The following is a 22,683-nucleotide window of genomic DNA, read 5'->3' as shown; positions in this document are numbered from 1 at the left end:
CGTCACAGTGCAACAGCTTTAGAATGATGTTTGGTCAGGTCTACTGTATGTTCTGAACATAGAATTGCAAAACGTCTGATACTTTAGGGGGGAAACAAAGAATTAAACAGTTCCATCTTTAATATTTTTTTTTTAAAATGATATTTTATTATAAAGGAACCAGATAGAGACTGATAAGCAGCTGGTGTTATCCGGGTATTTTAATGACCTTTAAGCAAAAATTTAACATGTTTTTACCTGTTTTATACAAAAGTATTGTTTTACCTTTGACTATAGTTTTGGAAGAATAAATATTTATTTTTTTAAAGTCATGTGTGCGTGTTTTAATTGTTGGGGGATTGTTTGTGTATTTAAAAATACATTAACTTAAACCAACAACTTCAATGTGCAAAAAATGGGACCCGACATTGTTTTAAATAGTCAAAGAGTTAGGCTAATAATAATGATAATAATAATAATAATAATAATAATAATAATTATTATTATTATTATTACTGGTTATAGGAACAAATTAAAACAACAGTTAAACACTTGATCATATGTATCTGTGCTAGTTTGTGTTTGTGACTATGTGACCCATAATCATTTTTTCTCAGTATAAAATTTTTGGGTTTTTTTAAGAACTCCATTAAAAGAGCAAAGACAAACTTAGAAGGAGTAGAAGGTAAGAAACCTCAGTGGAGAATACTGACTGTGACATGGTGCTAATTGCTCTGTGTGTGTGTGTGTGTGTGTGTGTGTTTTGGCGGGGGGAGGGGTACTTCAGACTTGCTTGTCTCTGCCCAAATGTTTGTGTTAAAGCAACGGAGAAATGCCGGAGCGCGCGCACACACACACACACACCTCTGATCCACAAACGCTTTAACTGTTGTCTTGTAAATCGTTGATTAAACCTATGAACACAGCTGTTCAGCATCAGTCCTAAACACAAGCGCAGGGTCTGTTTTTGTCCTTAATTAAAAGACACCAATATGTTAATAATTTACACAATGATAACATGTTGTTTATGTTTAATGTTTATTTTGCGGGAAAAGGTAATAAGCAATATTTAAAATAAAACAAACCAGGAAGTAAGTGTTTCATACATTAAGGTGCTGTGTATAACCAAGTGCCCCAACAGACATAGCAACAGTGTGGAGAGTGTGTGCGCTGTGGGGGATTGGAAGGTGAACGAAGATAATCATTTACAAGACAAAAGACGTTCAGAGGTGTGTTATGCCCTAAACCCCAACCCCCCGGCACGGATTGCCCCCCATTACGCAATCGCTATCTTCAAAGAAAAGCCGCCGCCCCTTTTCATTTAAATGCTATAGCGAGTGTTTTTCTTTCCCTCCGCTCGGTTTCGTGAACACAGTTGCGTTCAGTAACACGATGGAACCAATTACCTAAACAGCAGCAACAACAACCATTATGATCACACTTTGTTGAATTTATATTGCTTAAATATTTCGCAGCTCTGTCCTCTTTGCATTGCTACGTGTTTATTTATTTCCTTCTCGCATCGCACGTATAATGCACTCTAAAATTGACACTATCAAACTTGGAAATGATATAATATCAAATCAAACATCACGTTATTAAAATTAACGAATTTGTCACTACTCTTCTCTCATGCAGCACGGCTAAAAAGATAATAAAAATTACACCAAAGTGCTGCAGGTTTGGTGTCTGTGAGCTTTTCCTAATCAGAGTTAGACGGGGGGCATTTTGTGGCTGCTCCAGTTACACTCTACTTAGATATTACACAGAGGGGAGTTAATTTTTGTTTTCTTCATCCTAGCTTAATTTCATCTCATGAAATAATAGTAAGTTTTGGAGTTTTGGTATGAGTTCATCTCCCCAGCCAGTGTTGGGACAGGGTAGCATCGTGGCAGGATTGGTGTAACTTTTCTTATCTTTTTAGCCGTGCTGCGTAAGAGAAGAGTAGTGACGAATTCATTACTTTCGTTACTAGACATGGTCTATTTTGTCTGCAAGTGAAATACATCGATACGTTAATAATTTACACCACGATAACATTACTGCAGAAGGATCTAGAGACGTGACTTTGAGACGTTCACAGTATATTCGAACCGTAGACAGTGTTTATTTTGCAGAACATTACAAAACAGCCATGTCCAATAAAACAGTGCATCTTTAATAAGCCACATTGGTTTCGAGTCAGTAGTAAAATGAACGAAAGACTGAGAAGCCCCGTAAACTTGACCCTGACAATAATAGTCGATCTTATATTTATGTTTATATATATATTTAAATGTTCGAATTAACGTTTCAGGGTAGCCTATATAATTTGTCTTGTCAGCCGTTTACAGCGTTGGCTGATTTTGTGATTGAGACCCATGGGTTACATTGAAATATTTTTTATTAGTAGTAGTAAGCCAGGCTTTAGTAACCCTGGATAAATCACAATATAAGCCCTCTCTCGCGCACGCGCTCTCTCTCTCTCTCTCTCTCTCTCTCTCACTCACACACACACACACACACAGACACACGTACACACACGAACAAGTAAAACATGAAATCGCGTAAAACCAAATAAACTATGGCAAAAATATATAAGCAGTAAAAATTACAGTAGTATCCTGTAGGTGATTCCTGTCCTGATAACAGGCGCTGACCCTCTGGAACTGTTTAGTTCTGTTAGTATTGTGTTCAAGTGTGAATGTTTATGGGGATTTAATCTGTCTCTGCTGCCGCATCTATTCACCGTAGTGATAAGTGATTAATGTCCCATCAGATCTTTGATGGGGAAACGTTATGCTGGTTAAATGACTGAAGACAGACTGATCCGTATGAACAGATATTTGTTTCAGATATTATGCGCCATTAATCGATTTGTTATGCCAATTTTTGACTATCAGCGAAAAAAACATCAGCGAAAACATAAAAAATATAACGAAAAAAAACTTAAGCAGGAGTTACATTTCAAGCTTTACTTTGCAGTAAAATATTATCTACCAGTGTATTAAACGGAAATAGATAAAATACACCGTAATGTAAAATACTGTACATAGCCCGCATTTGTATTCCGTACCTATAACGACTGGTATAGATAAATTACAGATGTTACCGTCTTTAAGTATTATTAAGGATGTCGTGAAAAATATTGAAATAAGTAGTTTAATTAATTAATTAATTTAATCATTAATTAAAATAGCATAAGCATCATGGGTTGTGTATTGAGTGATTTAAATCTGTTTTATGAATCGTTTTTTATCCCTCTTTTTTACCACATCATCTTTTTATGAAACTATGTTGACGTAAGTTATGTTATATATATATATTAAATATAGTAACCGGCTGCTTGGACACTGCAGTTAACTGAAGCAGTCAATGCTCCATCTGGCGGAATTATACAGCATTGCAACTATCTTTTTAGAAAGCGCATGGGGGCGTTTATGGGGTGGGGCATCGTTAACTACGTCATCGCGGGGGATCACATTCCGTGCACGGATCGATCATGGTCCTGTCACGGTCCTGTCATGGACCTATCATGCTCCAAGCGGCTGTTTGACGTGGCTCCCACTGTAGTGTCACTGCGTGTGCTTACAATGCCAGACAACATTCAAATGCAAATTATTCACTCTCCCCAAGTGTGAATCAGCTGTTCTCACCTATACATATTAACCTATACGTTCTCACCTAAAGTGTTTAGGTAAAATTCCACCTATACAAGTGTGACAAATATGCAAAGAAAAAAAATAGGAAGGGGCAATTACTTTTTCATGGCACTTCACATGTAGTCAGATTGTTCCACTGGGCTGAAACTGTAGCAGGTGGAGTTATAGCACTTCTCAAATCACACTTTCTATACACTGATATGAATAACTTTGAATGATGAATTCTACGTTAATGAATTGCTCCGCGGGCAAGACTCCCATCCACCCCCCCACCCCCCCCCCCCCCCCCGGCAGCGCCGCTTCTAACCAACCAAACCCCCTGTCTGAAGTCTGCTCGGTCTTGTTAATTTGTTTTAAAACCCCCAATTTTTTGAATTCCCCCAGCAGCAAAACCGGTTTAATGACTTCACACCTGTTGTAAAGGTGAGATGGGGGATTACAGTAACTGTGGGTGCGCTTCACCTTGGAGCGCGCTGTCCCGTTGTATTCAATGAATAGACTAAAACAAAATCATGTTTGCTTCAGCATTGAAAACAACATTGTAATAGATTAACTTTATTAAAGATTATACACTTTTGTATTCTTTATCCACACACGTGGGCATCTTTAAATTTTTAGATATTGATCCTTTCTCTATGCAGCGAATTTTCTGAGCAAATTAATAATAATTTCCATGAATGAAAAGGAGGAAGAAGAAAAGGTTACGCGAAAATAAGAAAAAGCTTTAGAGGTAAATGCTGTGAAATGCTTTAAATGAACAGATTCTGCCTATAACAGGTCAGGGACAGTGAGGCTGGATCCAGCAGCGCACCACATCCCACATCATAATACATGCTGATGATGACCAACACGTCTCCCCTGATCTACCAGAGCCAAGTAAAAAGAATGGCAATCAAACAGAATAAAATTAGTAGCAGCACTAACTTGTGCTAGTTATTATGATGGTGGTCAATATTAATTGAAATAATGTTTTTCAGCATTATTTCGTGTTAATATTGACTACCCTAATAATTAAAATAAGTAACTAGTTTACAAGCGTGAGCTACTGCTGCTACTGATTTTATTTCAGCTTACCTGTTCAGTTTTATTGCCATTCCTTTTAAAATATTGTCCTTATAGATTTATATGTTGTTTGTCTTGATGTTCTTTTTTTCGTTTCTTTGACCCAATATATGTTCAGTGATACTTCAAATAACATGTTTAAATAGTATTGATTTCTGTATTGTGTTATATTTTTATACTAGTAACTGGTGTTAAAAATGTATCTCTACATTAATGAGCCAATGTATTATGGTGTGGGCTGCTGTGGGCCAGGAAGTCCAGGGACACTTTTTGGTCCCAGTCCGCCCCTGTAATAACGAATGGAGAAAGCGCAGTCAAAGCCCGGGGATTCTGTGTTCCGCGGGGGCCAGTCGTGATTAGCTGACACTCAGTGACAGCCAATGAAATTGAAGCATTTTTGTTGCTTTCCACGTGGTGTGGCGTTGCTTAAATAATATCTGTATAATATCCGTATATCCTATAAAATCGTCCAGACCTTGGTTCGAATCCCGCTCTGGGTAAAAATGTAATAAATGTGAATCCTTTGTTTTACACTTTTTGCTTATGATAATCATTAATTTACAGCAACTGTGAGGTGAGTGCTAATGTGTTTCATAGCTTAAGAAAAAAAAATTAACTTAATAACATAATGGCTATATCGTGGTATTTTAGCGAATAGCACCGGAATTTTGAGCACTGGCTGGGAATCGAACCCGGGTCTACTTTAAAATTGTACTGTGTTATGCATGTTTCATTTTAGATTGTGTACATTATCCAACTAGCATATGCCTAGAAAGTCACTGTATTAGTTGCATTGTAAAACATGTTATAGCTTATGAAAAGTATGATGTCATGAAGGTCAGTCTTTTACTCTTGTCCTAGTTGTCAAAAGTAAGGAAAGAGACGTTTGGCTGATACTCCCCTAGAGTGCGAATACATAGGCTGGTTATTGATAAAATCCAGTGAGTAGTAATTTCTATTTAGTTTTATGTGAATTCACTCACTTTTAGGTACCCATCAGAATATAATGGTCATTTTCTGTAGTAAATTTGAGAAGTGCTTGCCTAAGAATCCAAGCTATACATAGGATAGAGAATCGTACGTGCAAAAACTAACCATATAAGGCCTCCTGGAATGTGCTTGCCCAGGAAGGTGAGGTATACATAGAACTGGGGAATTTAAAGAAACTCAGCTGTTGTAAAACATCACTGTATACGGAATCAGCTGCATTGTATGGAGTATTTAAAGGGAAGAGCACTCAAAGATCAGTGTGACACTGCAGTCTCCCCCGGCCGTTATTGCATAATAAATAAAGGTCGTTATCTTCTGAAACAAAAGCCTGAGTCTTCAATTAATTTCCACAACATGAGCAAGCCGAGGGCGACTATGCGAATGTCCTGATTCGTGAATATGCCAACATATCTTATTTAAAACGTAAAAATGTGTCGACATCATCAGAAAACATAAAAGAACTATATATATATTATTATAGTAAGTAAATATTATTTATGAACATGAACTTTTTATAATAATCATATTTGCTGTTTGTGTCCAGCATTTAATAATTATTTAATCCATTATTTAACCACGGCTGGAAATGATAGCTGGAATGTGATGTGATTGTGAATTCATGACTGAAATAAAGCTGTTCATCTTTTGTAAAGTACTTTCACTTTACAAAAGGCAGCGTTTTTATCAAAAGGTTGATAAACGCATGTTGTACAGTATATACTGTACAACGCGACAGCACGCTCAGGTACTCACTTCTCACCTTTTATGTATGTCTGCTCGGACTTATTAATTTGTTTTAAACCCCTCAAAAATGCATTTGTATACAGCTTAAAACCTCCATCAGTTATTAAAGATAGCATCTATTTAGAAAAAATGCTCCAGTGATTTCAGAGCTTCAGGAAATCTCCCGGCGCGCTGCGCATAACACCGGGCCAACTCATGTCGGAAAGAATTTATAAACGGTTTCTAAACGTGGGCTATTGTTTTTTTTTTATTTATAATATTTGTTAATTTAATTTAAATGAGGTTTGGGCTCAGGACTTTGATTCGGCATCGTGATTCTCCTCTTTAATTTACTCCATAGTTTTAATCAGCGCTCAGCCGCATGCATAAAGTTTTCCAGAGCGCACCGGCAGAAGTAGAGCGCACAGCAAGCAGACTGACTCTAACCATTTAAAAAACGTTTGCGTTAATTTTATGATGCGCTCAAGTTCACCAAAAACAATACAGAATAGCGCACCTTATTTGCTTTCAAACATTTACAAAATCACAAAATTTTTTCGTTATTGTGAGTGCGCTTAAATAAAAGTTGAGTCTTATAAAGGCATGTAGTCTTATATAGTTTTATTATATAGTTTTTGCACATTAATCTGAGTCCTCATCTGTTACATTTTTGAGGACAATTGTTTTTTTTTCAGCCTGTCACGGCGTGCGCCCAAATCAATATTGCTTCTCGCTCACTAGTTAGGCGGCCTCTCCTTCAGATATGCGAAGCAGCGGGGCTGCGGAATTAGGAAAACGAATGGTAAAGAAAAGCTCTCCTTGCTAAAGATCCCGGGCTTGCAACCCGCGCTATAAAATACTAGGGGTTTGTTGGTTTACAGTGGATTTTACTACGCGGTGTGAGTGAGACGCACGCACAACAACACGGAAGTGCGGCATGCAAACGGGGCAAATGGAACGCGCCCCAGGAACTTCAAAGAAGAGCCAGCGCAAGCGGACGGAGGCAGGAGCTGCTGTCCGCGGATGGCCGTCGTACTTGTATTTTATAGCGCAGGGTGCAAGCCCGGGATCATTGGCATGGATAGCTCACCAGCATGTCATGTGGGCATTATAAGATTTGTATTGAAAACTTCTTACTAAAAAGTGGCAGCTGGCACACCTAAAAATAGACGCAGGTTAATTTTTTTTATAGTCTTAATTAAAATCCTCCTCTTTAGTGCCTCCTATTCCTATTAATCCTATTGATCCTATTGCGTGTGCTTACAATGCCAGACAACATTCAAATGCAAATTATTCACTCTCCCCAAGTGTGAATCTCCCCAAGCTGTTCTCACCTATACATATAAACCTATACGTTCTCACCTAAAGTGTTTAGGTGAAATTCCACCTATACAAGTGTGACAAATATGCAAAGAAAAAAAATAGGAAGGGGCAAATACTTTTTCATGGCACTTCACATGTAGTCAGATTGTTCCACTGGGCTGACTGTGGCAGGTGGAGTTATAGCACTTCTCAAATCACACTAACTATACACTGATATGCATGGCTGGACTGGCCATAGGGCATACCGGGCATTTGCCCGGTGGGCCGATGGTGATTTTCGTCTTTTGTGGGCCGGCCGCCGATGTTTTTTTTTTTTTTTGTAACGTTATAAACTATTAAAAGTGGCGGATTGGTCATGATCGACTCTGGGCTGGACCAATTACAGCCGAGGAGGTCAGATGCACCCTCCCCCTTGCAACGGCTCAGCAATCACAAATCATTGCTGAACAAAAATAGAGAACAAAAAACGCAAAGCAGCAGGAGGAGCCGAAAAAATTAGGGCCAAAAAAAAACTAGCCCTTCAGGCAGATGCTGCCAAATGTGCTAAAATATCACAGTTGTTTGGTGGCTATAGTGGAGCTTCCACTTCAGTAAAATTAGCAAGTGATGGAGGCCAGCAGCCGGAGGTTGAAGAGTGAAAGGGAAGGCAGGAGGAGGAGAGACCCGAGGCGGCCGCCGGTCCAAGTGGCAGAACTGAACTTGAGGTAGTCTAAGTAAAACCAAGTAAAACCATAAAAAAAAACTTATAAACCAAGTAGGTGTAGCTTATTTTTGTTGTGCTTGCTAACTTTTTACAGTCAGTTACAATAACTCCTACTGTGTACTAGTTACTGTGTGCTATTTAGAGCTGTTTAAATCCTTTCGGAAGAATGACATTACAAACCCCACAATAGGCTCCCTGGCAATGGTGGGCTTGAAAAGCATTCTTTTGGTAGACTGGACTCAAAAACTCAAAGGGGCTTGTGAGGGGATATCAGAGTTAAGCTGTCGATTGAGACATTCCAAGGGAGAACAAGGAAAGCAGGCATGACCACGAAAAACAGCAGTGGTGAGGCTAACGATCCTTTAGCATAAGCCGGGCTGCAGAAGCTATCGAAACACTTTGATATAGAGAGCTAGCGCATGAGCATTCCAGGAGAAATACCGCTGGAAGTGACCCATTTAGTGACCTTCGGCCAACTGTCAATGCAGAAGTCGAATCAAAAGCAGGTCCTGGCAGCGGTGGGATTCGAACCCACGCCTCCGAAAAGACTGGAGCCTTAATCCAGCGCCTTAGGCCGCTCGGCCACGCTACCAACAGATGAAGGAAGCGACCATGGAAAATCACAAAAGAAAGAGAGCGAACGTGCAAAGATTAGGCAATAATGGCTGCCCTTCGTTCATTACCAAAATTGGTTGAGCACGCTCTTGTTAATGACAAAAGAATCCATACCTACATGGGTTATGCACAGTGGATCGACTGTCAACTGCCTTAAATCTCATGTTGACATAGTTCAAACAGATGAACCTGGGAGCAAAAGGCGCATGACCAGTGCTACGTGTCTCCAGTCAGGCTCATGGACCTGTGTAAAAGCGCTGCTTGTAGGTCTTCTTGATGAAAAAGACACTGCAATAGGTGGGATTCGAACCCACACGTGCAGAGCACAATGGATTAGCAGTCCATCGCCTTAACCCCTCGGCCACCTCGTCAAAACCAAGAAACATCCTCACACATTTTGTAAGGGACAGCGGAATATCTTGAAGTTGTTTTTTTTTCTTATCAACTCCATGCATGTCTGAGAGCATGGCATCCAAGTTTTATCCCAGAGCCCACTGAATTTGAAGTGCTCGCATTAAACTCTTGGCCACCAAGTACAGCGCTTCCAGCGTTTAAGACAAATTTTGGAAAGATCATTTCTTTTCTTTTTTTTGAGCAAACTAGATGACTCATTCTCTCATTCAACATGTGTATGCCTTGTGGCATGTGGTGTGCTTTAACAGGAAGTGAATTGAGTGGATGCGGAGAGGCGCTGCAAACTTGACAGAGAACAGGATCATTTCTTCATCGAGCTGACCGTTTCCCAATGTTTGGTGGCGAAGTTTCGATTAGGCCTATACCCCGCCCTGTTCAGACGAGTTAGGTAGCTTTTTCGACCAACCATAATGTTTTGTAACTGGAGATGTGAACAGCCTCGTGAAAAGGGAGCAAGTTTTGAGACGCTCTGTAAGCAGCATGCTCCATGTTGGCTGACTGTCTGAGGTACTCCATGGAAACCACGGGAGCTGCTTGGTGGCACAGCAAGAAAACATGGGACGCACGAGCTACCTGAAGACTTGGGAGACAAGCCACACAAGGCAGGATTGCCTCCTACATTTGACACCCTGACAGCAGCTTTGATCTGTTTGAATCATTTGGTAAGTGCTATTTGTTGTAAGTTGTAGTTACAGGTGGAGCATTAAAGCATGGGAGCCTAGAGCTGTTTAAATCCTTTCGGAAGAATGACATTACAAACCCCACAATAGGCTCCCTGGCAATGGTGGGCTTGGAAAGCATGCCTTTTTGGTAGACTGGACTCAAAATCCCAAAGGGGCTTGTGAGGGGATATCAGAGTTAAGCTGTCGATTGAGACATTCCAAGGGAGAACAAGGAAAGCAGGCATGACCACGAAAAACAGCTGTGGTGAGGCTAACGATCCTTTAGCATAAGCCGTGTAAGGGCCATATTTCATTCTTGTGATTTGTTGTTATGTTTATCTTATTTCAGTTTATCAGTTAAGCATTAAGCATTAAGTATCATACATATAATTTGTATTGTGACATCATTTCATGGGTTGTTCTGTGACATCATCCCACAGTTATGCAGTTCCATGTCTATCACGCACGTTAGTTGTAGTTGTTGTTAGGACATGGAAGGATACAGAAAGGTGTGGAGCACACAAGCTTTTGACCGTGAGACAGTAAGCTAAAAGGAATACAGTAAAATAAGTTGTTGTAACTGTAATCTATCGAAGCTACAGAACACAGCAAGCGACTTGTCGTGACTATGCATAAGTGGATTCATGCAAGAAACTGTAACAACCGTTGTTTTTGATGTTGAAAATAAACAAGAGACAAAGAAATCAACGAAACGTCTGATGTCGTCAGTGACACTGTGTAACTAAAGACACGCGTCAGAACTTGTGAATAACATGCACCTACAATAAAGTCAAAAGCTTGGCTCCGCCGCAGAAATGAAGATAAGTGATTTAAGAGTGTGAACGTGGAGTGAAGAGCGCACGTGCGACTTCAAAAACGCGCATCGACTGCCAACGAGCAACCGAAACCGAAAGCGATAAACGGACTTTGCCTGCTTTAAATTTCACTATGTCAGACGGCGAGGACAACGCTGCTGTCGCCGAACCTGAGCATGTGATGGCGCCCGACGACAAAGAAGCCGCAGACAAGCTTCACGAACTGAAGAACGCCAGAGAAGGCAAGTGGAGTCAATTGACTGCATTAACTGGCGAATTAGAGTTGCTTATGTATGATGCCTGCAATCTGTATGACGTTGAAACCAAATACCATACGAAATACAAGGCGCTACTGGAGAACTTTGTTGAAAGCAATAGGGATGTGCGATTGCACCTAAACGAAAACGAACACGAACATGACCGGCGAAACTGGTATATGTCTAAACTGCTGTGCGCCACAGAATTCAGGAAAAGGGTAGAGACGTGGATAACAGAAATTCAGAACCGCTCTAAGCCGCCTCAAACATTCGACGACGGAGTTTTACCAGAGGACAGTGTGTCAATGGTGGAACTAAGGGCGCTCGCTCCTAACAAGCACGGAAGCGTAGTGACGGTAGCATCCAAAAGGTCCTCAACATCTACAGCATCCTTAGCTCGGCTAAAACAGGCAGAAGCTGACAGAGCATCCTTGCTGGCTGAAGCAGCAATCTTAGAGCAACGGCAGGCGTTAGAAATAGAGGAAGTGATGCAAAAATAAAAGTGTATCAGGGTTGTGTAGAACGGCAAGGTCCTGCAAGACAGGACGTGACCATCGAAACGCGTGGTGCATGCGCTTCCAAACCGGAGCACAAAGACCACTGCAACCACAGTTCGGCAACGAAATATCTTGAGCTGCCATCACGCCTCCGAGCAACCCACTTAAGCATGCCCGTGAGTGTCAAACCCATAATGTCAAGCACCCTAATGGAACGGCCCACCCAAGGTAACGAACACTCACTTTACAACACTGACATAGTGGAGCCTCAGGGTAGGATGCCACTTCAGGCAGATCTTACAGAAATGTTTGCAAAGAGTCAGAGGCAACATTCCTTACTTCCGCGCAACGTTCCTCCATTCCATGGTGACCCTCTTGAGTTCACGTCCTTCGTAAGAGCTTTTAAACATGCCATCGAAACCAAAACTGATAGCAATCATGAAAGGCTGTTCTTTCTCGAGCAATATACTGAAGGACAGCCTAAGGACCTAGTGAGAAGCTGCCAGCTCATGACAGAACATCGTGGTTACGCAGAGGCTATGAAACTGTTACATGACAATTTCGGAAATAGACAAATAATCGCTACACGCTGATGCAAAAGGCACTCAACTGGCCGGAAATAAAGTCAGAGGACGGAAAGTCGCTAAAAACTTTCTCCCTGTTCCTAGTAAAATGTTACAATACCATGTCAAGCATTAATTACATGGATGAGCTAGACAATGCTACCAACCTGAGGAGTGTTGCCTCAAAACTGCCCTACAAATTGCGTGAAAAATGGAGAAGCCACGTATACGAGTATGAAGAGCGCAATGAAGAAACAGCTAAGTTCGTGCAGCTGATGAAATTCGTAGAACGGGAAGCAAAGGTAATGTCTAACCCACTTTTTGGAGATCTGAACGTTTCGACTAGTGGTACAACGACTAGTGGTAAAAAGCACAGCAACAAATCCCCTTCAGGATTCAAGCAAAAAATGGAAGAAAAGAGAGGTAGCAGCTTTGCGACCGGCGTAAAACAGGTTGGTAAAAATCATAAAGACTCAATCACAGTAAAGAGTAGTGGTGCATTAGTTATTAGTGCCTTCACTAAACCTTGTGCATCCTGTGAGCAAGATCATACCCTAGACGAATGCCACAAGTTTAACAATGAGACATATACGGTCAAATTGGACTTTCTAAAAAAGAATGGATTCTGCTTTGGCTGTTTAGTAAAAGGACATTTAAGCAAAGACTGCACAAAGAAAATTACATGTCAGTTGTGCTCAAAGAAACATCCTCGCATGCTACACATTGCAGCAAAAGACACAGCTCAGCGATCGTAAAGGCTGACGAAACCGAACCAGTTCAAACATTGCCTGTTACAGCGAGTCACGAAACGAGTGTGTGTATCGGGGCTGGAGATGACTGTATTCTCTCCATAGTCCCTGTTAAAATAAAGTCCAAGAAAGGCAACAAGACAGTAAAAGTATACGCCTTTATGGACCCAGGTAGCTCTGCTACCTTTTGTACAGAGTCATTAGCAAGGCGATTAAACGTACAAGGTAAAAAAATTGACATCATGTTAAGCACCATGAACGCGAGGAAACAAGTAGAAAGTTACGTGCTTACTGATCTAGAGGTTAGCAGTCTGGAAGAAAACACCTTTGTTGAACTCCCCAAAGTGTTCACACAAAAGAGTATCCCAGTCTCAGTGGAAAATATTCCACAACAGCACAACATTGATAAGTGGCCATACCTCAGCGAAGTAAAACTGCCTTACATTAATGCTGGAGTTGAAATTCTCATAGGTAACAAAGAGCACAGGCTCCTAGAACCATGGCGAGTAATTAACAGCAGGCACAATGGGCCATATGCAGTAAAGACTGCTCTTGGATGGACCATAAATGGACCTCTTCGAGAGTCGGTCGAGGAAGGCACATGTGACAATGAGCAAGTGAGCGTTGCAGTCAATAGAGTTTCCATCGAAAGTGTGGAACAAATGCTGATACAACAGTACAACCATGATTTTCCTGAACGGAACTGTGATGGCAAAGCTGAGTTGTCACAAGAGGACTATCAGTTTTTAGACTCTGTAACTAACTCCCTGCAATTTACGATAATCACTTCTACATCGGTCTCCCATTTAAGAAAGCTCCTTTTACAAAGAGTATCCTTTCACAAAGAGTATTTAAACTTCATGAATGACATGTTTAAGAAGGGTCAAGCAGTCAAGGTCCCCACACCCCACCTAAGTCGACAAGACGGGCAAGTGTGGTACATACCTCACCATGGTGTGTACCATCCTCAAAAGAAAAAGCTAAGGGTAGTCTTTGACTGTGCTGCCAGCTATCAGGGAATATCATTAAATAGCGAGCTTCTGCAGGGACCCGACCTGACAAACTCACTCATTGGGGTGCTCGCACGCTTTAGACAAGAAGAAGTTGCCATGATGGCAGATGTGGAAGCCATGTACTATCAGGTCAGAGTTCCGGAAAAGGACACAGACTTGTTGCGTTTTCTGTGGTGGCCGAATGGAGACGTGAGTCAGGACTTGGTTGAGTATAAAATGGTTGTTCATTTGTTTGGTGCAAAATCATCTCCATGTGTAGCTAACTTCGCCCTTAGGAAAACAGCAGAAGAAAACCGCAGCAATGCATCTGCCGAGGCAGTCAACACAGTACTTAAAAACCTTTATGTAGACGACTGCTTGAAGTCTGTCTCTAGTCATAGTCAAGCAGTTGCGCTATATAGTAATCTTATATAGTAATCTTCCAATATAGTAAATTTTTTTGTAAAAAAAAAAAGAAAAAACAACAAAACAAAAAAATGTGTGTAATTGTCAGTCTTCCTGCCTGTCAATTAGGGGCTGGAAATGTAAGGGCCATATTTCATTCTTGTGATTTGTTGTTATGTTTATCTTATTTCAGTTTATTAGTTAAGCATTAAGCATTAAGTATCATACATATAATTTGTATTGTGGCATCATTTCATGGGTTGTTCTGTGACATCATCCCACAGTTATGCAGTTCCATGTCTATCACGCACGTTAGTTGTAGTTGTTGTTAAGACACGGAAGGATACAGAAAGGTGTGGAGCACACAAGCTTTTGACCGTGAGACGGTTAGCTAAAAGGAATACAGTAAAATAAGTTGTTGTAACTGTAATCTATCGAAGCTACAGAACACAGCAAGCGACTTGTCGTGACTACAGTGGATTCATGCAAGAAACTGTAACAACCGTTGTTTTTGATGTTGAAAATAAACAAGAGACAAAGTAATCAACGAAACGTCTGATGTCGTCAGTGACACTGTGTAACTAAAGACACGCGTCAGAACTTGTGAATAACATGCACCTACAAGCCGGGCTGCAGAAGCTATCGAAACACTTTGATGAAGAGAGCTAGCGCATGAGCATTCCAGGAGAAATACCGCTGGAAGTGACCCATTTAGTGACCTTCGGCCAACTGTCAAGAAGTCGAATCAAAAGCAGGTCCTGGCAGCGGTGGGATTCAAACCCACGCCTCCGAAGAGACTGGAGCCTTAATCTAGCGCTTTAGACCGCTCGGGCACGCTACCAACAGATGAAGGAAGCGACCATGGAAAATCACAAAAGAAAGAGAGCGAACGTGCAAAGATTAGGCAATAATGGCTGCCCTTCGTTCATTACCAAAATTGGTTGAGCACGCTCTTGTTGATGACAAAAGATTCCATACCTACATGGGTTATGCACAGTGGATCGACTGTCAACTGCCCTAAATCTCTCGTTGACATAGTTCAAACAGATGAACCTGGGAGCAAAAGGCGCATGACCAGTGCTACGTGTCTCCAGTCAGGCTCATGGACCTGTGTAAAAGCGCTGCTTGTAGGTCTTCTTGACGAAAAAGACACTGCAATAGCGTGAAGCATTCTAGGAACCGGCTAAAACACACAAGCAACGAAGGTGGGATTCCAACCCACACGTGCAGAGCACAATGGATTAGCAGTCCATCGCCTTAACCTCTCGGCCACCTCGTCGAAACCAAGGAACATCCTCACACATTTTGTAAGAGACAGCGGACTGTCTTGAAGTTGTTTTTTTTTCTTATCAACTCCATGCATGTCTGAGAGCATGGCATCAAAGGTTCATCCCAGAGCCCACTGAATTTGTGGAAACCACGGGAGCTGCTTGGTGGCACAGCATGAAAACATGGGACGCACAAGCTACCTGAAGACTTGGGAGACAAGCCACGCAAGGCAGGATTGCCTCCTACATTTGACACCCTGACAGCAGCTTCGATCTGTTTGAATCATTTGGTAAGTGCTATTTGTTGTGAGTTGTAGTTACAGGTAGAGCATTAAAGCATGGGAGCCTAGAGCTGTTTAAATCCTTTCGGAAGAATGACATTACAAACCCCACAATAGGCTCCCTGGCAATGGTAGGCTTGGAAAGCATGCCTTTTGGTAGACTGGACTTAAAATCTCAAAGGGGCTTGTGCGGGGATATCAGAGTTAAGCTGTTGATTGAGACATTCCAAGGGAGAACAAGGAAAGCAGGCATGACCACGAAAAACAGCTGTGGTGAGGCTAACGATCCTGTAGCATAAGCCGGGCTGCAGAAGCTATCGAAACACTTTGATGAAGAGAGCTAGCGCATGAGCATTCCAGGAGAAATACCGCTGGAAGTGACCCATTTAGTGACCTTCGGCCAACTGTCAATGCAGAAGTCGAATCAAAAGCAGGTCCTGGCAGCGGTGGGATTCGAACCCACGCCTCCGAAGAGACTGGAGCCTTAATCCAGCGCCTTAGACCGCTCGGCCACGCTACCAACAGATGAAGGAAGCGACCATGGAAAATCACAAAAGAAAGAGAGCGAACGTGCAAAGATTAGGCAATAATGGCTGCCCTTCGTTCATTACCAAAATTGGTTGAGCACGCTCTTGTTGATGACAAAAGATTCCATACCTACATGGGTTATGCACAGTGGATCGACTGTCAACTGCCCTAAATCTCTCGTTGACATAGTTCAAACAGATGAACCTGGGAGCAAAAGGCGCATGACCAGTGCTACGTGTCTCCAGTCAGGCTCATAGACCTGTGTAAAAGCGCTGCTTGTAGGTCTTCTTGACGAAAAAGACACTGCAATAGCGTGAGGCATTTTAGGAACCGGCTAAAACACACAAGCGACGAAGGTGGGATTCGACCCCACGCGTGCAGAGCACAATAGATTAGCAGTCCATCGCCTTAACCTTTCGGCCACCTCGTCGAAACAAAGGAAAATCCTCACACATTTTGTCAGGGACAGCGGAATATCTTGAAGTTGTTTTTTTTTCTTATCAACTCCATGCACGTCTGAGAGCATGGCATCCAAGTTTCATTCCATTCATCCATTCTCTCATTCAACATGTGTATGCCTTGTGGCATGTGGTGTGCTTTAACAGGAAGTGAATTGAGTGGATGCGGAGAGGCGCTGCAAACTTGACAGAGAACAGGATCATTTCTTCGTCGAGCTGACCGTTTCCCAATCTTTGGTGGCGAAGTTTCGATTAGGCCTATACCCCGCCCTGTTCAGACGAGCTAGGTAGCTTTTTCGAACAACTATAATGCTTTGTAACTGGAGATGTGAACAGCCTCGTGAAAAGGGAGCAAGTTTTGAGACGCTCTGTAAGCAGCATGCTCCATGTTGGCTGACTGTCTGAGGTACTCCATGGAAACCACGGGAGCTGCTTGGTGGCACAGCATGAAAACATGGGACGCACGAGCTACCTGAAGACTTGGGAGACAAGCCACGCAAGGCAGGATTGCCTCCTACATTTGACACCCTGACAGCAGCTTCGATCTGTTTGAATCATTTGGTAAGTGCTATTTGTTGTGAGTTGTAGTTACAGGTGGAGCATTAAAGCATGGGAGCCTAGAGCTGTTTAAATCCTTTCGGAAGAATGACATTACAAACCCCACAATAGGCTCCCTGGCAATGGTAGGCTTGGAAAGCATGCCTTTTGGTAGACTGGACTTAAAATCTCAAAGGGGCTTGTGCGGGGATATCAGAGTTAAGCTGTTGATTGAGACATTCCAAGGGAGAACAAGGAAAGCAGGCATGACCACGAAAAACAGCTGTGGTGAGGCTAACGATCCTGTAGCATAAGCCGGGCTGCAGAAGCTATCGAAACACTTTGATGAAGAGAGCTAGCGCATGAGCATTCCAGGAGAAATACCGCTGGAAGTGACCCATTTAGTGACCTTCGGCCAACTGTCAATGCAGAAGTCGAATCAAAAGCAGGTCCTGGCAGCGGTGGGATTCGAACCCACGCCTCCGAAGAGACTGGAGCCTTAATCCAGCGCCTTAGACCGCTCGGCCACGCTACCAACAGATGAAGGAAGCGACCATGGAAAATCACAAAAGAAAGAGAGCGAACGTGCAAAGATTAGGCAATAATGGCTGCCCTTCGTTCATTACCAAAATTGGTTGAGCACGCTCTTGTTGATGACAAAAGATTCCATACCTACATGGGTTATGCACAGTGGATCGACTGTCAACTGCCTTAAATCTCATGTTGACATAGTTCAAACAGATGAACCTGGGAGCAAAAGGCGCATGACCAGTGCTACGTGTCTCCAGTCAGGCTCATGGACCTGTGTAAAAGTGCTGCTTGTAGGTCTTCTTGACGAAAAAGACACTGCAATAGCGGGAGGCATTTTAGGAACCGGCTAAAACACACAAGCGACGAAGGTGGGATTTGACCCCACGCATGCAGAGCACAATAGATTAGCAGTCCATCCCCTTAACCTTTCGGCCACCTCGTCGAAACCAAGGAAAATCCTCACACATTTTGTCAGGGACAGCGGAATATCTTGAAGTTGTTTTTTTTTCTTATCAACTCCATGCACGTCTGAGAGCATGGCATCCAAGTTTCATCCCATTCATCCATTCTCTCATTCAACATGTGTATGCCTTGTGGCATGTGGTGTGCTTTAACAGGAAGTGAATTGAGTGGATGCGGAGAGGCGCTGCAAACTTGACAGAGAACAGGATCATTCCTTCGTCGAGCTGATCGTTTCCCAATCTTTGGTGGCGAAGTTTCGATTAGGCCTATACCCCGCCCTGTTCAGACGAGCTAGGTAGCTTTTTCGAACAACTATAATGCTTTGTAACTGGAGATGTGAACAGCCTCGTGAAAAGGGAGCAAGTTTTGAGACGCTCTGTAAGCAGCATGCTCCATGTTGGCTGACTGTCTGAGGTACTCCATGGAAACCACGGGAGCTGCTTGGTGAGGCACAGCATGAAAACATGGGACGCACGAGCTACCTGAAGACTTGGGAGACAAGCCACGCAAGGCAGGATTGCCTCCTACATTTGACACCCTGACAGCAGCTTCGATCTGTTTGAATTATTTGGTAAGTGCTATTTGTTGTGAGTTGTAGTTACAGGTGGAGCATTAAAGCATGGGAGCCTAGAGCTGTTTAAATCCTTTCGGAAGAATGACATTACAAACCCCACAATAGGCTCCCTGGCAATGGTGGGCTTGGAAAGCATGCCTTTTGGTAGACTGGACTCAAAATCCCAAAGGGGCTTGTGAGGGGATATCAGAGTTAAGCTGTTGATTGAGACATTCCAAGGGAGAACAAGGAAAGCAGGCATGACCACGAAAAACAACTGTCAATGCAGAAGTCGAATCAAAAGCAGGTCCTGGCAGCGGTGGGATTCGAACCCACGCCTCCGAAGAGACTGGAGCCTTAATCCAGCGCCTTAGACCGCTCGGCCACGCTACCAACAGATGAAGGAAGCGACCATGGAAAATCACAAAAGAAAGAGAGCGAACGTGCAAAGATTAGGCAATAATGGCTGCCCTTCGTTCATTACCAAAATTGGTTGAGCACGCTCTTGTTGATGACAAAAGATTCCATACCTACATGGGTTATGCACAGTGGATCGACTGTCAACTGCCTTAAATCTCATGTTGACATAGTTCAAACAGATGAACCTGGGAGCAAAAGGCGCATGACCAGTGCTACGTGTCTCCAGTCAGGCTCATGGACCTGTGTAAAAGTGCTGCTTGTAGGTCTTCTTGACGAAAAAGACACTGCAATAGCGAGAGGCATTTTAGGAACCGGCTAAAACACACAAGCGACGAAGGTGGGATTTGACCCCACGCATGCAGAGCACAATAGATTAGCAGTCCATCGCCTTAACCTTTCGGCCACCTCGTCGAAACCAAGGAAAATCCTCACACATTTTGTCAGGGACAGCGGAATATCTTGAGGTTGTTTTTTTTTCTTATCAACTCCATGCACGTCTGAGAGCATGGCATCCAAGTTTCATCCCATTCATCCATTCTCTCATTCAACATGTGTATGCCTTGTGGCATGTGGTGTGCTTTAACAGGAAGTGAATTGAGTGGATGCGGAGAGGCGCTGCAAACTTGACAGAGAACAGGATCATTCCTTCGTCGAGCTGACCGTTTCCCAATCTTTGGTGGCGAAGTTTCGATTAGGCCCATACCCCGCCCTGTTCAGACGAGCTAGGTAGCTTTTTCGAACAACTATAATGCTTTGTAACTGGAGATGTGAACAGCCTCGTGAAAAGGGAGCAAGTTTTGAGACGCTCTGTAAGCAGCATGCTCCATGTTGGCTGACTGTCTGAGGTACTCCATGGAAACCACGGGAGCTGCTTGGTGAGGCACAGCATGAAAACATGGGACGCACGAGCTACCTGAAGACTTGGGAGACAAGCCACGCAAGGCAGGATTGCCTCCTACATTTGACACTCTGACAGCAGCTTCGATCTGTTTGAATCATTTGGTAAGTGCTATTTGTTGTGAGTTGTAGTTACAGGTGGAGCATTAAAGCATGGGAGCCTAGAGCTGTTTAAATCCTTTCGGAAGAATGACATTACAAACCCCACAATAGGCTCCCTGGCAATGGTGGGCTTGGAAAGCATGCCTTTTGGTAGACTGGACTCAAAATCCCAAAGGGGCTTGTGCGGGGATATCAGAGTTAAGCTGTTGATTGAGACATTCCAAGGGAGAACAAGGAAAGCAGGCATGACCACGAAAAACAGCTGTGGTGAGGCTAACGATCCTTTAGCATAAGCCGGGCTGCAGAAGCTATCGAAACACTTTGATGAAGAGAGCTAGCGCATGAGCATTCCAGGAGAAATACCGCTGGAAGTGACCCATTTAGTGACCTTCGGCCAACTGTCAATGCAGAAGTCGAATCAAAAGCAGGTCCTGGCAGCGGTGGGACTCGAACCCACGCCTCCGAAGAGACTGGAGCCTTAATCCAGCGCCTTAGACCGCTCGGCCACGCTACCAACAGATGAAGGAAGCGACCATGGAAAATCACAAAAGAAAGAGAGCGAACGTGCAAAGATTAGGCAATAATGGCTGCCCTTCGTTCATTACCAAAATTGGTTGAGCACGCTCTTGTTGATGACAAAAGATTCCATACCTACATGGGTTATGCACAGTGGATCGACTGTCAACTGCCTTAAATCTCATGTTGACATAGTTCAAACAGATGAACCTGGGAGCAAAAGGCGCATGACCAGTGCTACGTGTCTCCAGTCAGGCTCATGGACCTGTGTAAAAGTGCTGCTTGTAGGTCTTCTTGACGAAAAAGACACTGCAATAGCGAGAGGCATTTTAGGAACCGGCTAAAACACACAAGCGACGAAGGTGGGATTTGACCCCACGCATGCAGAGCACAATAGATTAGCAGTCCATCGCCTTAACCTTTCGGCCACCTCGTCGAAACCAAGGAAAATCCTCACACATTTTGTCAGGGACAGCGGAATATCTTGAAGTTGTTTTTTTTTCTTATCAACTCCATGCACGTCTGAGAGCATGGCATCCAAGTTTCATCCCATTCATCCATTCTCTCATTCAACATGTGTATGCCTTGTGGCATGTGGTGTGCTTTAACAGGAAGTGAATTGAGTGGATGCGGAGAGGCGCTGCAAACTTGACAGAGAACAGGATCATTCCTTCGTCGAGCTGACCGTTTCCCAATCTTTGGTGGCGAAGTTTCGATTAGGCCCATACCCCGCCCTGTTCAGACGAGCTAGGTAGCTTTTTCGAACAACTATAATGCTTTGTAACTGGAGATGTAAACAGCCTCGTGAAAAGGGAGCAAGTTTTGAGACGCTCTGTAAGCAGCATGCTCCATGTTGGCTGACTGTCTGAGGTACTCCATGGAAACCACGGGAGCTGCTTGGTGAGGCACAGCATGAAAACATGGGACGCACGAGCTACCTGAAGACTTGGGAGACAAGCCACGCAAGGCAGGATTGCCTCCTACATTTGACACTCTGACAGCAGCTTCGATCTGTTTGAATCATTTGGTAAGTGCTATTTGTTGTGAGTTGTAGTTACAGGTGGAGCATTAAAGCATGGGAGCCTAGAGCTGTTTAAATCCTTTCGGAAGAATGACATTACAAACCCCACAATAGGCTCCCTGGCAATGGTGGGCTTGGAAAGCATGCCTTTTGGTAGACTGGACTCAAAATCCCAAAGGGGCTTGTGAGGGGATATCAAAGTTAAGCTGTTGATTGAGACATTCCAAGGGAGAACAAGGAAAGCAGGCATGACCACGAAAAACAGCTGTGGTGAGGCTAACGATCCTTTAGCATAAGCCGGGCTGCAGAAGCTATCGAAACACTTTGATGAAGAGAGCTAGCGCATGAGCATTCCAGGAGAAATACCGCTGGAAGTGACCCATTTAGTGACCTTCGGCCAACTGTCAATGCAGAAGTCGAATCAAAAGCAGGTCCTGGCAGCGGTGGGATTCGAACCCACGCCTCCGAAGAGACTGGAGCCTTAATCCAGCGCCTTAGACCGCTCGGCCACGCTACCAACAGATGAAGGAAGCGACCATGGAAAATCACAAAATAAAGAGAGCGAACGTGCAAAGATTAGGCAATAATGGCTGCCCTTCGTTCATTACCAAAATTGGTTGAGCACGCTCTTGTTGATGACAAAAGAATCCATACCTACATGGGTTATGCACAGTGGATCGACTGTCAACTGCCTTAAATCTCATGTTGACATAGTTCAA

The 22,683-nt window shown here is 43.2% G+C and overlaps 6 non-coding genes across 6 annotated transcripts; all 6 read right to left on the bottom strand.

The window, feature by feature from the left end:
• Positions 1-8,931: 8,931 nt before the first annotated feature.
• trnal-aag (transfer RNA leucine (anticodon AAG)) lies at positions 8,932-9,013 on the bottom strand. Its single transcript has one exon. It is a non-coding gene; the product is annotated as a tRNA-Leu (tRNA).
• A 7,364-nt stretch (positions 9,014-16,377) lies between these two features.
• Positions 16,378-16,459, bottom strand: trnal-aag (transfer RNA leucine (anticodon AAG)). The gene has a single exon. It is a non-coding gene; the product is annotated as a tRNA-Leu (tRNA).
• A 1,456-nt stretch (positions 16,460-17,915) lies between these two features.
• trnal-aag (transfer RNA leucine (anticodon AAG)) lies at positions 17,916-17,997 on the bottom strand. The gene has a single exon. It is a non-coding gene; the product is annotated as a tRNA-Leu (tRNA).
• A 1,322-nt stretch (positions 17,998-19,319) lies between these two features.
• trnal-aag (transfer RNA leucine (anticodon AAG)) lies at positions 19,320-19,401 on the bottom strand. Its single transcript has one exon. It is a non-coding gene; the product is annotated as a tRNA-Leu (tRNA).
• Positions 19,402-20,859: 1,458 nt separating this feature from the next.
• Positions 20,860-20,941, bottom strand: trnal-aag (transfer RNA leucine (anticodon AAG)). Its single transcript has one exon. It is a non-coding gene; the product is annotated as a tRNA-Leu (tRNA).
• Positions 20,942-22,399: 1,458 nt separating this feature from the next.
• trnal-aag (transfer RNA leucine (anticodon AAG)) lies at positions 22,400-22,481 on the bottom strand. The gene has a single exon. It is a non-coding gene; the product is annotated as a tRNA-Leu (tRNA).
• Positions 22,482-22,683: the final 202 nt, after the last annotated feature.

Source organism: Clarias gariepinus, chromosome 14, assembly GCF_024256425.1.
Source record: "Clarias gariepinus isolate MV-2021 ecotype Netherlands chromosome 14, CGAR_prim_01v2, whole genome shotgun sequence".
Lineage (NCBI taxonomy): Eukaryota > Metazoa > Chordata > Actinopteri > Siluriformes > Clariidae > Clarias > Clarias gariepinus.
The sequence above is the reverse complement of the archived record's forward strand: the minus strand, read 5'-3'. Positions and strand labels throughout refer to the sequence as shown.